The following is a 7500-nucleotide window of genomic DNA, read 5'->3' on the forward strand; positions in this document are numbered from 1 at the left end:
AAAAAAAAAAAACCCCTTTTTAATTTTTATATAAAAAAAAAAAAAAATATATAATATTTTATTTTATATAATTTTTTATAATTTTTTTTTAAAAAAAAAAAATAATATACTATAAAATAAAATTTTTTTTTTTTAATAATTTATATATTAAAAAAAAATTTTTTAAAAAAAAAATATAAAAAATTTAAAAAAAATTTTTAAAAAAAAAAAAAAAATATTATAAAAAAATTATAAAAAATTTTTTTTAAAAAATATTATTTTAAAATTTTTTTTTTTTTTTTTTTTTTTTTTAAAAAATTTTTTAAATTTTTTTTTAAAAATTTTTTTTTTTTTTTTGGGGGGAAAAAGTTTTTTTTAAAAAAATTTTCCCTTTTCATAAAAAAAAAAATTTTTTTAAAAAATTTTTTTTAAAAAAAAACCCCCCCTTTTTTTAAAAATTTTAAAAATTTTAAAAAAAAATTTTTTTTTTTAAAAAAAAAAAAAAAATTTTTAAAAACCTTTTTTAAAAATTTTTTTTTTTAAAAAAAAAAAAAATTTTCCTTAAATTGGGTTTTTTGGGGGGGGAAGGGGGGGGGTAATTCCCCCCCTTTTGCCCCCCCGGGGGAAAATGGCCTTTTTTTTTAAAAAAACTTTTTCCCCCCCAAAACTTTTCCCCTTTTTTTTTAAAAAAAAAAGGCCCCCCAAAAAAAAAACCCCCTTTTTTTTTTATTAAAAAAAAAAAAAAAACCCCCCCCAAAAGGCCCCAAAAAAAAAATTTTTTTAAAAAATTTTTTTAAAAAAAAACCAAAAAAATTTTTTTGGGGGGGGGAAAAAACCCCCTCCCCTTTTTTTTGGGGGTTTAATTTTTTTGGGGGGGTTTTTTTTTAAAAAAAAAAATTTTTTTTTAAAATTTTTTTTAAAAAAAAAATTTTTTTTAAAAAAAATTTAAAAATTTTTTTTTAAATTTTTTTAAATTTTTTTAAAAAATTTTTTTTTTTTTTTTTTTTTTTTTTTTTTTTTTTTTTTTTTAAAAAAACCCCTTTTTAAAACCTTAAAAATTTTGGGATTTTAAATTGGAATTGGGGGTTTTTTTGTTTGGGGTTTTTTTTCCCAATTTTTTTTCCCCCTTTTTTTGGGGGGTTTTTTTTTTTTTCCGAAAGGGAAAAAATTTTAAATTTAAACCCAAAAAAAATAAAATTAAAATTTTTTTAAAAATTTAAATTAAAAAATTTTTTTTTTTTTTAAAATTTTTTTTTTTTTTTTTTTTTTTTTTTTTAAAAAATTTTTTTTTTAAAAAAAAATAAAAAAATTTAAATTTTTGGGGTTTTTTTTCCGAAGGGCCCCGGGGTTTTTTTCCATGTTTTTTTGGGGAAAAATTTTTTTTTTTTAAAACCCGGGGGAAAAAATTTAACCCAAAATTTTAAAAAAATTTTTTTAAAAAAAGGGGGGGGGAAAACCCTTTTTGGGGGGGGGGGAAAAAAAAACCAACCCCCCCAAAAATTTTTTTTTCCAAAATTTTCCCCGGGGGGGGCCCCAAAAATTTTTTAAACCCCAAAAATGGAAACCTTTCCCCAAAAACCCCCCCTTTAAATTAAACTTTTTTCCCCCCCCGGGGGGGCCCCCCTTTAAATTTTTTTTGGGGGTTTTAAAAAAAAAAATTTTTTAAAAAAATTTTTTTTTGCCTTTCCCGAAAAAAAAAAATTTTTTTTTTTTTTTAAAAAAAAAAATTTTTTTTTTTTTCCCCGGGAAAAGGTTTTTGGGGAAACCCAAAGGGGGCCCCCCCCGGGGGGTTTTTGGAAAAACCCCCTTTTTTTTTGGGCCCAAGGTTTTAAAAAGGGGGTTTTTTTTAAAAAAAAAATTTGGCGGGTTTTTTTGGTCAAATTTTTTTAACAAAGGGTTTTTGGGCCCCTTTTTTTTTTTCCCCAAAAAATTGGGGAAAAAATTTTTCTTTGGCCCCTTTTTTTTTTAAATTTTTTTCCCCCGGTTTTTTGGGGGGGGCCAAAAAAAATTAAAAAAGGGGGAATTTTTTAAAGGGCCCCCCCTTTTTTTTTGAATTTTAAAAGGGGGGGGAAAAAATTTTTTAAAGGGGGTTTTTTGGTTTTTTTGGGGAAACCCTTTAAGGAAAGTTCTTTTTTGGGCCGGGGGTTTTTTTTTCCCTTTTTTTTTTAAAAACCCCCTTTTTTTTTGGGGGGGGGAAAAAAAAACCTTTTGTTTTGGGGGGCCCCCCCCCAAAAACAAAAAAACCCCTTTTTTTTGGGGGAAAAACCCCAAAAAAAATTTTTTTAAAAGGTTTTCCCCCCCCCAAGGGTTTTGGGGGGGGTTTTTTTCTAAGGGTTTTTTTGGGAAAAAAATTTAAATTTTTTTTTTTCCCCCAAAAAAAAAAATTTTTTTTAAAAAAAACCCCCTTTTGGTTTTGGGGGGAAAAAAAAAAAAATTTTTTTTTTTTTTTTTAAAAAGGGGGGAAAAAAAACCCCCTTTTAAAAATTTTTTCCCCTTTTTCCCCGGGCCCCCCCGGGGGGGTTTTACCTTTTAAAAAAAAAGGGCCCCCCCCTTTTTTTTTTAAAAGGGGGGTTTTTTTTAAAAATTTTGGGGGGTTTAAAATTTTCCCCAAAAAAAGGGAAAAAAAAAAAAAAAAATTTTTGGGTCCCCCAAAAAAACCTTTTAAATTTTTTAAATTTTTAATTAAAAAAAAAATTTTTTTTTTTTAAAAATTTTTTTCAAAATTTTTTCCCGGTTTTTCCCCCTTTTTTCTTTTTTTAAAAAAAAATTTTTGGGTTTTTTTTGGGTTTTTCCCCTTTTTTGGGGGGGGGGTTTTTTTTTTAAGGGGTTTCAAAACCCTCAAAATTGCCGGAAAATTTTTAAAAAAAATTTAAATTTCCCCATTAACCCCTTTTTTTTTCCCTTTTTTTTTTTTTTTTTTATATTATATTATTATATTCATCTTTATTACTGTACAGTAAGAAGTTGTTATTTAACCGCGGTAAAGCGACACCTTACACAGGCGGTAACTACTTAGCCTTCCTGCTGGTGCCCGACAGCAGAGGCTCTCGACACTGACGCTGCATAACCTCCATAGTCTCTGCATCTACATCTACTAAAAGAATTTCGTTGTGCAATTCTCACTACCACAACTATTTCGACTGCCACATCCTTTACAAAATTTACCGCAAGTATTACCCCTACCACAGCCATCCCAACGACCACAAGACCTCCCACAATTACCAGGGGTTTCACAAATCTTTAAGTGCCCACTAATAGAAACACACAAGACAAGACACCATTAAGGGACTCTGTGCCTATGTCCCTGAGTAGGGAAGGGCGGAGGGGGCGGGTTGTGGGGGTACGTTCACGCCCGCCAGATCATGCACGCCCTTTGTGGTGAACGGGTGGCATCTGTCTGCGTCAGACTGGGGAATGTTCCAGATAATCTTTGTTGTAACCCTAGCAAGAGACATCCCAAGATCTATGTTCACAGTATCTTTGATGCAGGCTTCCAAAATGAGATGGTATTCATACAGATTGAATATTGAAATTGCGCTCTATTGTATAAGTTACGTTACGCTTAATTGAACTCACAATTTCCTCATCGCGACCTGCATTGAAAGAATTTTGTGTCCGAAGAACACTTTGAGAGTCACAGAAAACTACTCCAGAGTTCCAAGACATTAATAATTCCGTTGCGAGTAGTATACTTGCCATCTCCGTTTGTGTAGTGCTGGCCCAGTTTTACACTCTCATATTAACTTGATGTTGTAGTAAGCCCTTTTTGTATACAGCAGAAGAACAACCAGCTTTGTATCCAGACTGTACGGATCCGTCAGCGTAACACTCGTATACATTATCGCCCATATATATATATATATATATATATATATATATATATATATATATATATATATATATATATATATATATATATATTTTGTATTTTTTTTTTTTTTTTTTTTTTTTTTTTTTTTTTTTTTTTTTTAAGTGCACGGTCAATGTTGAATTCTTCCATGGTGGAATGGATTTTACTAATTGGGACATTGAGCTTTGTAATGTTCATATAGATTTTGTGTATCAGAGGGCGCACATGTGTGGTTAGTTACGTCTACTTGTGTGATTTTGTGTTGCAGTTGTTTTTTTGAAATCTGAAAGATACAAGGGTTCCCTCAGAACTTTAACCCCAAATATGGTGAAAATAAATATTATTCTATCAGAAATAGATGTTCACTATCCTTGCTGTTCTCGGGGCGCCGAGGATAATCTTCATAGCTTCATTTTGCACCACCCCAAAGCTATTTATTTTTGATTCCTTACACTGCAACAAGTGCAGTGCATGGTAGTCTGCAACTAACCTTATAAAAGCCAAGTAAAACAGTGTAGCAAGCTTAACATTGATGCCATGTTCTCTTCCGACAGAACTTTCACCGGTTTCAATCTCTCCCAGTGTCTCTTCTTTAGAGAAAGGATCAGGTCTGCATCATTTACGTTCACCCTGAGATATTTATACTTATGACACATGTAAAGCTCCCGTCACCTTTGCGAAAAGTGGGTTGGAGTATGATAAATGGGTTGAGAGCCATTGCTTTCTCAGCAGAGATGACTAATCAACACTCATGAACCCTTGTGAGTTTGTCGAAAATTATTTGCTTCCTCTGTTGTAATGATGCTCTGACACATATGTCATCAGCCTTGCATATAATGGATTTACCATCCCCAAGTGGGATACCTGCCACCAGCTCGTGCTTGAAGACATTGAACAGCTTAGGGCTGAGAACTCCTCCTTGTTGCGTCCCAAGTTCAAAAGATTGTGAAGTGGAACTTCTCACTCCCCTGAACAAGACACTTGCAAATCTGTTCGAAAGATACATTCTAATCCAGCTCAGTAACTTGTTTGCATTGTCAAAAGCTGAATTAAGGTCAAGAAAGACATTTTGTTTCCATGGAGCTTGAAAAGTAGTCTGCAAAGCAATGTGTGCTACGTCCCGAAACTTAACCTGTACAGGTGCAAAATGGGATTGCCTGGTTTAGGCGGAGGACACTATAAGTAATTCCATCCTCACCTAGGGCGGACACTTTTCCTTTGATCAAGGCATTGTTCAGTTCCCACTCAGTAATCTCAGCAATGTCTGAAGGATCGGTATCAGAACATCCAATCTCAATGGCAAATTTACGTACAAAGTGAGCTCAATTTGGACGCTCCAGCCCATTGACTAAGGATCATATTTGCTTGTACAAGAGGACTATGGAACTGTTAGTTGGCTTGCCTCAGAGTCGATTTTTTTCCCAGACCTCAGACATTGAGGTGTTATTGTTAATGCTTTGCAGAAACTGTTCATTTTCTGAAATTAGTTTTTAATTCCCGTAGGTTTTTGTAAGCCTTAAAAAACTGAATGAGGTTGTCAAGGGTATTGTCCTGCTCGTAGATATGAAAAAGCTCCTGAACTCTCTTTTGTTCCTTTATTAGTGTAGGGTCACCGACCCACTTAGGTTGTTAGGAGCGTTGTGAGTGTTGCTCTTGAAGGTTTTCTTTGGATAGACTCAGGTGTGGTAGTAATCAGTGACCATTGTTGTCATGTCCATGGAGAATTCATCAACACTCTTTACCGTGTAATAGTTATACCAGTCATAAATACTTGATTTAAAGTGGTGCTCAAGGTAAGAAGGAATAGAAATTTTAAGCCTGTTTGTTTTAGCAGACTGAGTATTATCAACAGCGTATCTCGTTACTATTGCAAAGTGGTCACTGATTAGCTCTGTTGAAAGCATGCTTCTGACGCTTCCATGCACAAGATCCCTTCCTATTACATAATCTAGCCTGCCCCCCGCCACGTGAGTTTGCCTGTCTGTATCATATACTCTCATAGATCTGTTGTTCACAAAATGTCGAAACTCTTCGCCATTTTCATTGCATTGACTATCTCCAAATGTATAATGTCTAGCATTAAAATCTCCCATGCATATTGTGCCGTGATTCTGAAAGTTGGGCAGTGAATCAGTCTGAAACTTTCTACACCTTGCGTATACATTGTACAGGGAGAAAAACCCAGAGGCTGTTCGAATATGTAAACGCTGGTATTGCACATTATTGTCATCAGACATCTGCTCCAGCTTATGCGGTATGGTGTCACTGACATAAGTCAATAGGCCTGTCATTCCTGTGTTCGTAGAAGGGTGGTACCCTCTAATTCTAGGGCTGTTTTTATTTTAGTGGCTGATGTGAAGGGATCTTGTAAACAGATAACGTCAACATTATTGCCATGGATATAGTAAAGCAAATCATTAATTCTACGGTTGTCCTCCATCACACCCTATGATTAGCTCATTAATCGAATTTGTGTTTGATGAAGCTCTTTAGTCTGCACATTTCTTGTACAGCATTATATATCTGTGTTGCATCTTGTTTATTTACACCGATTCTGCGCGCTTTCCTCATATTGATATACATATAATCCGTACCTAATATCATTTTCTGAGTGATGTTCCACATTTCGTCCGTTTCCTGCGTATCTTCGTTGGCGTTATTTTCACTGTCACTATCGTCACCGTTTTCAGATAATCCGTCGATGGTATCGCGCGTAATAATAATATCAGAGATCCCATATTCAACATCACTAACATCATTAGATCACTTTTATTTCCATTTCCATTTTTTTCAATTCAGCAAGATCTTGCCTGAATTGAGTGTGTTGTGTGGTGTAGCGGTAGTGATCTCGTCTGGCAATCTTGCTGACCTGCGTTCAAATCCCTCGCCGCCAGTGGATGGTAACCCCGGTCATTCCTTGCACACAGGGGGTCATTTAGAAGCAAGGTGAAACAGGCAGTATGTCACACCAAGAATCTCCATTGTAACAAATGGAATCAAACTAAACCTTCTTATTTCCTCGTCCTTTTCCTTTTTTTCACCATTGGTTTCTCCTGTTTCCTGGGATGGGGAATCCCCTTGACAGTTAAAGGAATTCTTGTGGGTTGGTGACGTCACACGCACTGGATGGGATGTGGCTGGGCTGGACATCGTCACTCCTCGGTCGATGGGTATGGTCGGGGCAGGGGGGGGTGCGTGTGTCTTTTTGTGGGGGCAGTAATGGTGCCAGGCCGTCACACCTTCCGCTCCGCATCTAACGCACCTCTTCAAGATGGTGACGGTGTCTTCGTTGTCGTTGTCCTTCTCGTTGTTTCTTGCAGGGTAGTCCTTTGTCTGGTGAGCTTCTGCACAGACAGCATAAGCTATTTCTATCCTGCAATATTTAGCTAGGTGGCCGTAACCCTGGCACTTGTAGCACCACGGTTGAATGTAGCTCGGCTGTATGTATCTTCTACGCCACGGCTGTTCTCTGTTCCATACAATGATGTTCTTAATTAAGGACTGTCAGTCCTTGTAAATCCTCCGAGCTTTAAAAACACCCGGAAGATGTATTGCTTCCTCAGCGGCAGCCTCCTTCGGAAACCTGGTAACCAGGTATTCCCCATATATTTTGCTTTTGGGCTGATGGTCTTCTTTCTACTGTAGAAAATCCCCTCAAGGGTGCCATTAAC

Source organism: Penaeus monodon, chromosome 1 (assembly GCF_015228065.2).
Source record: "Penaeus monodon isolate SGIC_2016 chromosome 1, NSTDA_Pmon_1, whole genome shotgun sequence".
Lineage (NCBI taxonomy): Eukaryota > Metazoa > Arthropoda > Malacostraca > Decapoda > Penaeidae > Penaeus > Penaeus monodon.